We start from the raw sequence: 13,035 nt of genomic DNA on the forward strand, positions 1-13,035 counted from the left end.
ATTAATGCAGGCAAGCTAGAAAGCCAAGCTCAGCAGCAATTCTTGCAGATCAGCTGATCTTTATACCAGATCACATCAGCTCATGCACATGGCTCAGCTGATGTCCTTTCACACATTCAATTGGTAAATGTCATATAGGGTATGCCATTTAAGCTGCTTTAGCATGCTTGCAGTTGCTGCACATCTGCAAACTGCTGACTTAAAGTCTGTTTGCTCTGCTCTGTCTTGGGTGTTTTCATGGTGGGCTCCCTGCTTCTTTCCTGCATGCACATGGAAGGAGCAGGCAGTCCCACATGGAATCATGCTGCTAGATATAAACTACATCTTCTTTTGACCACAGTGGGCCTGACTGAAAGAGCTTTTTTTCCAGTTCTCACAACAGCATTATGCTGTAAAAACTTTCAGCAAAAACTCCATAACTCACTTTGTAACATAAAACTATCAATCACTGGTCTTTTCACAAAGAAAGATTTCCATCTTGCTGTTCTACAAATATAGATGCACATCCATCCAGTGTCATAAAAACCACAGGAAAGGTTTCTGTGTTGTGCTGTAACACTGCAAAGGAAATCCAAAACAAAAGATATATATATATATATATATATATATATATATATATATATATATATATATATATATATATATATTAAAAAGTTGTTAAAACTTAACTAACAAACAGCACAAAAAGGAGTTAAAAGAGCATGAACAGCTCTAACAGACATTACATACTGCAACCTCCTTTAGGTAAAGGAGTACACATGTAGTATATGGGTATATTTTACACAGCCAGCATTCTTCTCCTAACCGCACAGACGTGATAGAGCAGATGTTGAATATTGCTGATGCTCAGATCTGTTAATGACTGCAGCTGTGGCCATTCAAAATGCATATGCCCCTGGTCTTTGTGTGGGAGAGGCAGAGATGGGGGGGGGTCTTTCCCTGACGCCATGGTTAAAAGTAAATTTGCCTTTCTATTATAACTGTTTATGCTGTGCAGATAAAATCCCAGTTAAAGCAAAATGATTATTTACTGGATACATTTTTAATAATGAAATCAACAATTGGAGATTAAATGTGATGGGTCATCAAAGCTTATAGGAAATAAACCTGAAAACACTTTTCAGTGCAGTCAGCAGTAATGGAAAGAACTCATGATTGATGGTAACACTATAGAGAAAAAGGCGTGCTTCTCAAACAGCCTCACTCAAAGCTCCACAATGTCCCATCTTCCATTTGTAACATTTGTCATCACTGTAAATGTCCTTGTCCTACTCTTTCTCCTCCATAGAGCCCCGGCTCCGTGCTCCGATGCTGCTGACAGGCTGTTCTACCTGATAGGTGCTACATCCTGTTTACACATTGACAATCACGCTAGGCGAGCCCTGATTTATTCTCTTGGTACTTGCCTTGAACCTTTCAGCCACAGTCTCGCTCTCGTTGCATCTCTCCATCTCGTAATGCTTGTGTTTTGTCCCCGCTTGTCTAAATGCCTAATGGACTCCATACAGACATGCGGTGTCTTTTATGGCGAGGGTCCCTCGATCAAGTGCACGTTTCCATGGCTTATATATGCAACAAAGAGGGGGAAACATAAAGGATGTGGCAATATTCTATGGATGCAACCCATCGGCCATCAATATGTAGCACTCAGAGTAGCACAGGCACATTATCCATTTTCTACAGCTTTTTACTTCCACACTTCTTTAAATGGCAGATATATAAAAGGCTTTTTTCCCTCCAAATTGCAAAAGCTTGTCAATACAGCTAGCTTAGCGGTCTGGAATCGAAAATAGATCTAATCACTGTAATGTAATGTAAACCGAAAATGAAAAAGCAACGCAAAGTTCTTTAAAAAGCAGCACTGCCTGTGGTGCTCGCTTCTTGGCATGATGTGAATGTAACAGAATCACTGTGACTCAAACAGCAGGGTGCCTGTTCCTTTTTCTAAGAAATACATTTTATTCTTTTTTTAGCAGTTTGCTTCTGACATTTGACGTGTTAAAAACACACACACACACTCTCACACACCTTTGGATATAACATAGAGGATGGATGTTCAAAAGTGAGAAATTTGGACCATGAAAACATGAAAAGTGACTCAGAAGAATTTGCTGCATGCATCACTACTTCAACACCTACATCACTTTGTTTTTTTGGGAGCAGCCACTGCATGAAGCCCTCACGAGGCAGAAGAGGAGAGTACGAACTGTGGATGCCAAACAGGCCAAACGAGGAGAGGAGTGTTAAACCTCCACAGGCAGCCCACAGATATCGCGCCGCTCCTTACACCCAACCGGCGTGAGTGGATCGAACTGGCAGCCAATCAAATAAAGCTGCAATGCTGCCTACTTTTATTAAATCCACAGTGCACCATTGACAAAACAATAGATAAAGAGAAATATGACACAAGGAGCGGAGGCATCCCAGCTCTGCAGCAGGCATAAGGTGTTTACACTGGAGATGCTGATTCACTATTTTCAATCAGCAGTAACTATCGAGTGATAGTTTTATTACATTCATAGTCCCCAGAAGACACTGTGCGCTCTATATTGTACAAGTAATTGTTTGATATCTTCTATGTATTTCAACAGCTGCTGTCTGTCTCAGAAGACACTCCCAATTAGCTTGCAGTGTATGCTTTACTTAAGGGAAACCTATGCAAAGAGGTTTCTCCATATTATTAAGCACACCCACTTCTTGTGCAAGAGAGAGAGAAAGATCTTCAGAAGATGAAAAGCGTGGAAAAGATCAGTGTCTCACAAGAGGCATGAAAGCTGAAGAGAAGATAACGGGGCCGTGAAAACATTTGCGAGATAAATTTGGTGAGATAAAGGCTAATTAAGGAAAATCAACAGATGATAGTCCTGTGCACAGATGTGAGTTCATTTATCATCCCGGGTGCCAAGATAAAGCAGGAATAATGCAGCTTCACGAGGTTCACTCATTACACAAATGTTGCACCATGAGACTGGTTCGCTCACAGATTTGTAACCATGTATGACTTTTAATAAATGAAAGCCACCTTGGATTTCTGTTGAACGCCTCTGTCTCTGACCTACTAAAGAAAGTTTCCATCAAGCAAATTAATCGACAGCTTTAAGAAAAGAAGAGAAAAGAAAAGCAGCAACTTGTTGTTTGAGACTGCTGGTCTCAATCTCAACAACCTCTTCATGCACAATCCTCTAAAGCCTGGTAGCCACTGCTAACCAAAGCTTACAAAGATGTTTTCAGTATTGTGATGCTGTGCTTGGTGTTCCAGGTGAATGGACTTTGACTTGGTAAGTGAGCATAGACTGTATATGTATGCAGCCAACCTGCATACATATACATACATATGCTATTTTGACTCCTAATTTTAAAGCCTTAATGCTAATCTCACAATGTTGGCTTTTTAAAGCTGTAATTGGAAGAAGAGGGTGACGTGCTATCAGCTAATAATGCTAACAAGTTTGGTCATGCACTAGCATTCATTTACAGGCATAAACTTGCTCATTTGTGCTAATTAGCAGGTGTGATCACCAAAACTTGAGCACAGACTTCACAAACATGGGCTGTAAGTCACAATATTTGTCAGGTACATTCACAGAGATGCTCTAAAAGATACCAACGACTTATTCCTAGTGTTGAGAATCTTGAGCAGTGGGAAAGCTGAGCAGATGGTGAGGCTACTGTCACCTGTGTCATTAAACAAATAAACTTTAGTTTTTGGAACAAAGACAGAATAAAACATGGATGCAACCTCAGGGATGGAAACATGAAGCCAATCCAGAAGTACCTGGAATCTGCATTCTATGTGAAGGTCACCAGATGGCGATAGCTACAGTTAACTTCTATTAGTCCAGTAGAAGGAAGATGGCTTCCGTTTTGACCTCTTTAAACACCTTCCAGGTGAGGTTTTGTGCTCATTTTACGTCATAGTGATTAAAAAACTTGAGTCTGTTTTGTAAATCTTGGTTATGCCATATTTCAGAATAGAAGATTATCTGTGGTATGAAACCACAAGGTCTTGAATAATCAGGCCTCATCATATCTTAATGACCTTAAAGTACCATATCGCCCCAATACAGCATTCAGCTCTCAGACTGCAGGCTGACGTATGGCTCCAAAGGAATTTAAAAGCAGAACAAGAAGCAGAGTCTTCAGGTTTCAGGTCCCTCTTTTAGAACCAGCTTCCAGCTTCCAGAGACAGACACTACCTCTACTTTTAAGATTAGGCTCAAAACTTTTCTTTGTGATCAGGTGAGCCTGAATCTTCCCTTAGTTACGCTGCAGTAGGTGAGGGATCCTGGGAGATTCCAATGATGGATTGAGTATTTCCTCTTCTTCACGCTCTTTTTCACTCTCTGCATTTAATTAATTAATAATTATTATTAATCTCTGGCTCTCTTCCACAGGATGTTTTTGTCCTGTCTTCCTCCCCACTCCTCCCAACTGGTCGTGGCAGATGGACTGAGCCTGGTTCTGCTGGAGGTTTCTTCCTGTTTAAAGGGATTTTTTCCTTCCGACTGTCGCCAAATCGTTTGGTCATAGGGGCTTGCATTATTGTTATTGGGGTTTTCTCAGTTTGCTTTTTATTATTGTAGCATCTTTACTTTACAACATAAAGCACATTGAGGCAACTACTGTCACAGTAATTGCCTCAATATGTTGCCTTTTTTTTCTGCAGTTAAGGCTTCAAAATACTCTACCAGTCAAAAGTCTGGACACACCTTTTCATTTAATGGCTTTTCTTTATTTTCATGACTATTTACATTGTAGACGCTCACTGAAGGCATCAAAACTATGAATGAACACATATGGAATTATTTTGTAAACAAAGTGTGAAATAACTCAAAACATGTTTAATATTTTAGATTCCTCAAAATAGCCCCTTCGCTTTGATTACTGCTTTGCACACTCTTGACGTTCTCTCCATGAGCTTCATGAGGGAGTCATCTGAAATGGTTTTCTTGAAGGATTTCCCAGAGATGCTGAGCACTTGTTGGCCCCTTTGCCATCACTCTGCGCTCCATCTCATTCCAAACCATCTCAACTGGGTTTAGGTCAGGTGACTGTGGAGGCCATCTGGTGCAGCACTCCATCACTCTCCTTCTTGGTTAAATAGACCTTACTCAGCCTGGAGGTGTGTTTGGGGTCATTGTCCTGTTGAAAGATAAGTGGTGGTCCAACTCAGCGCAAACTGGATGGGATGGCATGGATGCTGTGGTAGCCATGCTGCTTCAGTGAGCCTTCAATTTTGAATAAATCCCACAACACTGTCAGCAGCAAAGCACCCCCACACCATCACACCTCCTCCTCCATGCTTCATGGTGGGAACCTTTCATGTAGAGACCATCCATTCACCTTTTCTGCATCGCACAAAGACACTGCAGTTGGAACCAAAGATCTCAAAGTTGGACTCATCAGACCAAAACACAGATTTCCACTGGTCTAATGTGTTTCTTGACTCAAACAAACTCTTCTGCTTCTTTTCCTTAGTCGTGGTTTCTTAGCAGCTATTTGACCATAAAGGCCTGATTCGCACAGTCTCCTCTGAACAGTTGACATACAGACTACATCTTGAAGGCCAAGGGTTTGCAACACATATTTATATTTATTTATGAAGTTAGTTATTCATACAATAGACGTCAAGCACTCATATAAAATGAAGTGTAGGAATAGAGAGATGTTAATAGATAAATAAAGATAAATATATAGCTAATATAAAGATATAGGTATAAATATAAACATAAATATAAAAGGAGACAACTATATGTCATGGCATATAAAAGTAACAGAGTGCAGCGAGGTGTGTTTAATCCTGTTCTGCATGTGTGGATCTGACCCAAGTGGATTAATTCCATCAGACAGTGAGGTTGAAGAAATCTGTTGCTGAATCTGCTCTTCAGATTGTCGAGTGTGTTACGGAAGGGGTGGGAATCGTGAGTCATTGCCCATGAACATTTGATAGTTGATGTCTTCAGTAAAAATAGTAGTAAAAATAAAGAAAAACCATTAAATGAGAAGGTGCATCCAAAAATTTGTGTTGTAGGTCTTCAGAAACCAGTGGGCGAGGCCCATCTTTTATACTGCCCCAAATGGTCATCAGATGAACTGCAGTTATTGACTCTTCTGCACTGGCTTCAATTTTCAGCCCTTGAGGTTTCCACTTAGTGTACCTTGCTCTACCAAGGTCAGGTGGAGAGGCAGAGTGGGGATGTGTGCAGAAATAATGGGGACCAAGATGGTCAGTCCCTTTAGGATCCTCAAGGGTCTCAAAATGACCTCTACGAGGTATGTGGAGTTCTTAACTGACCATTTCCTGAGAAATGAGCCATGTGGAAGGAAATCATTTCCATTCCGGGCAAAGCACCATCCCATGTTACACAGAAAGCCACTGACTCATAGGTTGCTATGGGAATAAAAAGAAAAAAAAATGTCATGGTGTGGCTGCCACTATACTCTGACCTTAAACCTATGAGAACCCGTGGAGACTCCCTAAAACAGAAACTATGAGGGTGGGCAGCAGTAGACCTCAAAACAGCAGGTCTGGGAGGCAGTACTGACAACTGTACATGAACCAAAACTTCCCGGGATGTTAGGAGGTGAGACAGACATTCAGAAACAATTAAGAGGAACTAGTCTTGCTAAAAAAAAATATAATCCTTTCATCTCAGTTTTTAACAACTTAGATATATTTAAAAATGAGTCAACACTATAATGCTTTTTTCCCTGACAGGCCATTGTGTTTCTTTCTGTCGCTGCCAGCTAAGGCTACGGACTGAACTCTGTGCGAACAATTGAAAATGGGCATACAATTGTGTAATTACTTGTGACATACTCTATGTTTACTTTGTATACTTACGACTTCTTTCTTGAGCAGAGGAGCCAAACTGTAAGCTGGTGACGCCTCGGCAGAAAGAAAATTTCACTGGTGATGATTTCATTTATTATTTTTGTCAGTGAACTCCGTGGGCAGATAAGCATGATGAAACCAGCACACGAAGCTGAGTGGCAGAAGCAGCTGACATGTTTGCTCAGATGTGTCACTGCCCCAAAAAACACATTTCACTTTAGCAGTGAATAGTTAAGCAGAATGAGGTCACAACTAAACCCAGCTGAAATGCAGGGTATTTAAATAATGCCAACTGAAGAGGAGCTCAACAGTGAAATCAAAGCCAACACGTAGCTACAAATGCAGCTTCGATTATGAGAGTGGGAAAGACTGACTGACAGCAACAGAGATTATGCTACTTCTACTTGGACCTTAAGACAGAGATAACTATTTTTCAATGGCCTTCAGATGTGGCACATCAGTGGTTCCAAACAATTCTGTTTGATGCACCCCCACAGCTCATCAAGTATTTATCGAGTACATTTAGCATGTACTCAATCCTTTTAGCTGCCATTTCGAGTAAGAGACTTCAGTTCAACTGGATTTGTCCAATTGTTTTTGCGCAATGAAAAAGTATTCAAGTGCCTCCTGATTCTTTTTTTCCCTCCAAACTACATTTTCAAGGGTCTACTGTCCAAAAATCCAGAGAAAGACAGAAAATCTATGAAGTACTTTGAACCTCAGCCAACCTTTCCCTTCATTTCGATTAATTCAGTTTCATTTATATAGCTTGAAATCACAACGACCGTTGCCTCGAGGTGCTTTATATTGTAAGTAGTGCTGTCAGCGTTAATCTCGTTAAAATGACGTTAACACCACAACCGCATTAACGTGGCAAATCTCCGTTAGCGAGTTGGCACGGATCGCCCTGTGCGTGGGGCTGCACGGCGCTAGCACATTAACCAGCTAAACGTGCTAACGCGTTGACAATATCAGAGAAATCACTTGGCGACAGTGGGAAGGACAAACTCCTTTTTAACAGGAAAAAAAAACAAACTCCTGCAGAACCAGGCTGATCGCACAGCACGGCTGTCCTTTATATCTGTGTAATGTTAGCAAAGCTGGTGATGCTGAAAAACTCATTACTCCATGAAAGCCTGCTCTTGAGAGCACTAACAGGGAGTTTCTCCCATATTAGCTTCTCTTCACCGTCTTCTTTTGAAATCCAGAATTACATTTAAAATCTTTATATACCTTCCTCTCGTGTACAAATGCTGAGTGATTAGACTCCATCTCATCTAACAGCCACTTTAACCTGGACCAAAAAAGAACCCCTATGTTAAGAGGGCCAACTCAGTACAAAGCAGGTTTTTAGCTTGATACCAAAAAAATATACGTTTCCGCCTTCATAGGCAATGTATAGTGATTTTTTCCCTCCCCCTAATTAACTCACTCATTTGAATGTTGTTAAAGCTTAGAAATTGGGTCATGATCGCATTCAATGCCAGGTGTGCCATTTCCTAAGCTTGACATCTGCTAAACCTGTGTTTGAAATGTTGATGGCTTTTAGTATCTAAGAAATATGATGTATATTATGTGTTATTGGCTGAAAGTGCAGTAATTCATTACTCTTATTTAGCAGGTGTCCATGTCTGCACATTGGCCCTGTAAAAGCCCTAACCAAGCTTGCTAGCATTAGACCATAGCTTAGAACATAGGTGTCAAACTCTGGCCCGCGGGCCAAATTTGGCCCGCAGCCTAATTACATTTGGCCTGCGAAGCCATACCAAATTATCATTAGAGCTGGCCTACCGGTATTATACAGCTAATATATATATTGTTTAGTATTAAGCTTTGCTTGTTCCATGTTCAGTTTTTCAGCAAAACTTGTTTGAGTCCATAAGAAGAGATTCATTCTTAAATCTGGAGGAAGATCTTTTTTTCAATAAATATTAACGTTAGCCCGCGACCTTGTTCCAGTTTTAAATTTTGGCCCACTGTGTATTTGAGTTTGACACCCCTGGCTTAGAACTACTGACAATCATCACTTCTGCCTTTAAAAAAAAGAAAAACAAACAAACAAAACAAAAAATGCTAACACTGATGTTTAAAAATTAACATGCAATTTTACATCTGTACAGGCTATGTCCTGAAGCATTTCCCAGCTTTCACATTGGCCTGGGACCTCTGATCGTGCAATGAGCAACTGTCTTTCCCCTCTTTCCCTAACCATGTATTTATACACTATTGGACGTCATTAACTTTGTGTTTCCTCTCTATAATTTGCCTTTTGCTCCATTTGTTATCTCTGTATACTTTTTTTCCTTCTTCTCTTTTCCCATTCTCCCATCCAGTGGTGGCACTGGGCTGCCCTCGTTGCACTTGGTTTGCCAAAGGGGAGATTTTCCTCCCCACCCACACAGTTTATTCTCACAGATGATTGTTGGAACAGTGGGTTTCTGTCTCTATTTTGAGATAACCATTTCTATGACTCGTATAAAATAACTGGATTTAAGAATGAATGCAGGAAGTCACAAAAATCTAACCTCTTTTCAAATATTTGCAGTCACAACTCCACTGTGTGAAAGACACTGGAGGCTAACAAACCATTAAGGGCAAAAGTTACAGTTTTACTATTTTTATGTCCTCTGAGAGGCACAGAACACACATGTAAGGTAAAAAAAAAATCTGTTAAATGTAAAGAAAAAATCCAAATCACATATATCAGGCATCGGGGTCCTGTTATATTCCACAAAAAGCAGCAGCACAATGTTGTGGGGATGCTTTCCCGCTCCAGGGTTCAGGCAATAATTGAAGGAATCCCACTCTCTAACAGAGAGGTCTGGAGAGGAAAGCATCAGTATGTCAATTGAAGCTCAAGTGCCACTGCAGCATGACAATCATTCTCAAGCATATGAGTGAGTCCACCTGTGAATGGAATGAAAAATAAAAATGGAAACTGGCAGAGAATGAAAAAAAAATATTCAAAGTCTGGACCAGAACCCTGTTAAGATGCTGGGGAAGTGCCTGAGAAGAGGAGTTCACCCTCTGATGAGGCTGCAGTAAAGAACTTCTGAAAGAAGAATTGGATAAAATTTCATCACAGCGACGTCTGAACCACATCAAGATATTGGACGTGGCACTGTTTGCAGATGTTTTCAGAGGTGTGGGTAGCACAGCCAGGTTTGATTGATGATTCTCGTATTGGATAACCGCGTAGCTTCTTTAAATGCAAATACGATTTAAAATTTGTATTTTGTATTCGCTCAGGTTGCCTTTGTTTCAGATAAAATGTAAAGAGAAACTTAATTTATCTCACATTTATCCATCACTTTACGCAAGTGGATAAATCGTGGCCTGTGATTGGTTTGGTTTGAATAGAGGAGCAGATAAATGCTTGTTTATTCAGATACAGATCCCAGAATCAAAAGATATCTGGGATATAGGAGTAAACTGGGCATTTTGCATCACAAAATCAAGCAATTAAAAAAAATTAAATTAAATAAAAAAGTCAAGTTCAAGAAAATGTCAGAAATGAATCTGAATCTAAATATCTTCCTTTATCCAGGAGCCCAGTTCATCCACGGTTTGTGTGGAGGAATTTTTAACCTCTGCTCCATTAGCTGTACGTATCGCCAGAACAAGGTACAGCATCCTTCCAAAACTGCATTCATTTTTCACTTCAAAGTTCTAAACACAATATCCCACAATGACAAAGTGGAAAAACTTTTCTTGAAATTCATCAACTTTATTAAAAATAAAACAAAAACATGTACAAAAGTATTCACAGCCTTTTCCATGACACTAAAATTTAACTCGGGTATATCTTGTTTCCAGTGATCATCCGTCATCTGCTTCTACAACTTGAGTGGAGCCCATCTGTGGTAAATCAGTCTATTGGGCATGATTTGGAAAGGCCACCTGCCTACATCAGCTGTAGTTGACAGTGTATGTCAGAGCACCAAACCGTGAAGTCCAAAGAACTCTGGTCTGTAGACCTCCGAGACAGGATTGTATCGAAGCACATCATCCGTAAATGGAAGAAGTTTGGAATGTCTACCTTCTTATTGAAGCAAGTGACCAACCACCCAGTTTTCAGTCTGACAGAACTACAGTGTTGCTCTGGGGAGAGAGGAGAACCTTCCAGAAGGAAAAGCACTTCTGCAGCTCTCCAACAATCAGGGTTGCATGGTAGTGGCCAGACTGAAGCCACTCCTCAGTAAAAGGCACATGACAGCCCAGCTGGAGTTTGTCAAAAGGCACCTGAGGGACTCTCAGACCATGAGGAAAAAAAAAATCACCAATCTGATTAAACAATGATTGAGCTCCTTGGCCTGAATGCAAAGTGTCACGTCTGGAGGAAACCAGGTACCGCTCATCACCTGGCCAATACTGTCCCTACAGTGAAGCATGGTGGTGGCAGCATCGTGCTGGGGGATGTTTTTGGCAGTGGGACACTAGCTGGGATCAAGGGAAAGATGAATGCAGGAATGTACAGAGACATCCTGCTCCAGAGCACTCAGACTGTACCTACAAACATGATATATTTTTGTTTTTAATTTTTAAATACATTTGCAACAATTTCAAGCAAATGTTTTTCAAATTGTCAATACTTTCAAGATGAACTGTGGACTTTTATTTTATTTATAAACCTTTGACTCTAAACATTATAGCTGGCAGTAGCGCCATCCACAACCTGAGTCAGAGGACCACGAGGATCATCCACTTTGTCTCTACGACAAAAATAAGTAAATGTTATGTGAGCTGCTTCTTTGGCCCTGCAAAGCAGAGGTACTACAAAGGATCTCCAGTGGATGCGCGGTGATGTTTCCTTAGTCACCTGGATTAAATCCAGGGTTGTGTTTACTGTAGGGGGGATTTTTGCTTGGCCAGGATGAGGGCTGGTGATGGATCCCCAAATACGGTGAACAGATTCCAGCCCTGCTATGTGGTCGGCTGCTGCTGCTGTTGTCTTTCATGGCATATTCCTTTGAGGCAGGAGTATCTGAAGGAGTCTGCAGTGAGGCGCTGCTCAATGAGCAATTTATATGTCCTCAACAAAGCTTCTTCTTTAGACCCCGAAGGCAGGTCTTAATTGTTAGACGTGATATCTCCACTCTCCCTCTCTGCTTTCTTTGACTGTTTTTTCTTCTCTCTCCTCCCACCCACCCTCCCTCCCTGCAGCTATTAGGAATTGGATTTGGAGCAGAACGATCCATTTAGTTTCTCTCCTCCGTTTCTATCCCTCTCTCCCTGCTTCCACACCTCCTCTGTAGGTTTCTCTCATCAAAGCCCAGGCTTAATCTGTCTATTTTTACCTCAAGGAATGAAAGCAAGGGATGAGGTAATGCTTTTGCTGTCCATCAGGTGGGCAGTGGTGCATGAGCTCTCTGGTGTACATAGCATACGGAGCTAGTGCCACCACGTGGACCGAGATGAGAAGAGGTCTTACGAAAGCAATAGGATGAGCATGAACAGAACTGCCTTTTCATTAACTCGCTAATAATGATCAAAAGAAAAACACAGAGAACGTGACAACAGATAAAGATGGACAAAAATCCACTGATGATAGCTTTAAGGTAAGTGTGACCCACTGCATTGATTCATACAAACACTGTCAGGCAGTTTTAGAGAACTCAAAGCATCTTAAGATACAACTATAAAAGCAGAGCTCCCCCTAGTGGGTACACACAGTAAGTGACTATGACAAAACAGAAGGTTGTATTTGTAAAATAAAAAGCAGAAAACTTTGATTTCTGCTTTGAATTTTAAAACATAATGGAAACTAGGCATAAGGCATGAAATGTGACCATCACAGATCAACTTTCAAACTGCAGAAAAACAAACCAAAAAAAAAAAGAAAAAAAAAAAAGAGAGAGATCGATGCGTGAAAGCGAAGACATGTTATTTATCAAGTTTTTAAAGATATGTTCATCCAAATACCGAGCAGTCGTCCTTTGCAGTGTTTTATGAACTGTTTAACGCAGAGGTGGAGAAATTGTTTTGCTCATCATATAACTGTAGGTTCATGCACAAACGAAAGTATGACGGTAGTTGCAGGCAGCAGTCTAACATCTGGGCCCACATTCATTAAGACTCTCGGAGCAGGAAATCAGACAGCTGTCACGCTGGCACCTCTTTAGTCGTGCTTTTGAAAATCAGGAGTGAAAGCACTGAGGGAGTGTTTTAACTTCAGTCTGGGTAAATGCAGACATTTCATC

This window comes from Astatotilapia calliptera, chromosome 22, assembly GCF_964374335.1.
Source record: "Astatotilapia calliptera chromosome 22, fAstCal68.1, whole genome shotgun sequence".
NCBI classification, from domain to species: domain Eukaryota; kingdom Metazoa; phylum Chordata; class Actinopteri; order Cichliformes; family Cichlidae; genus Astatotilapia; species Astatotilapia calliptera.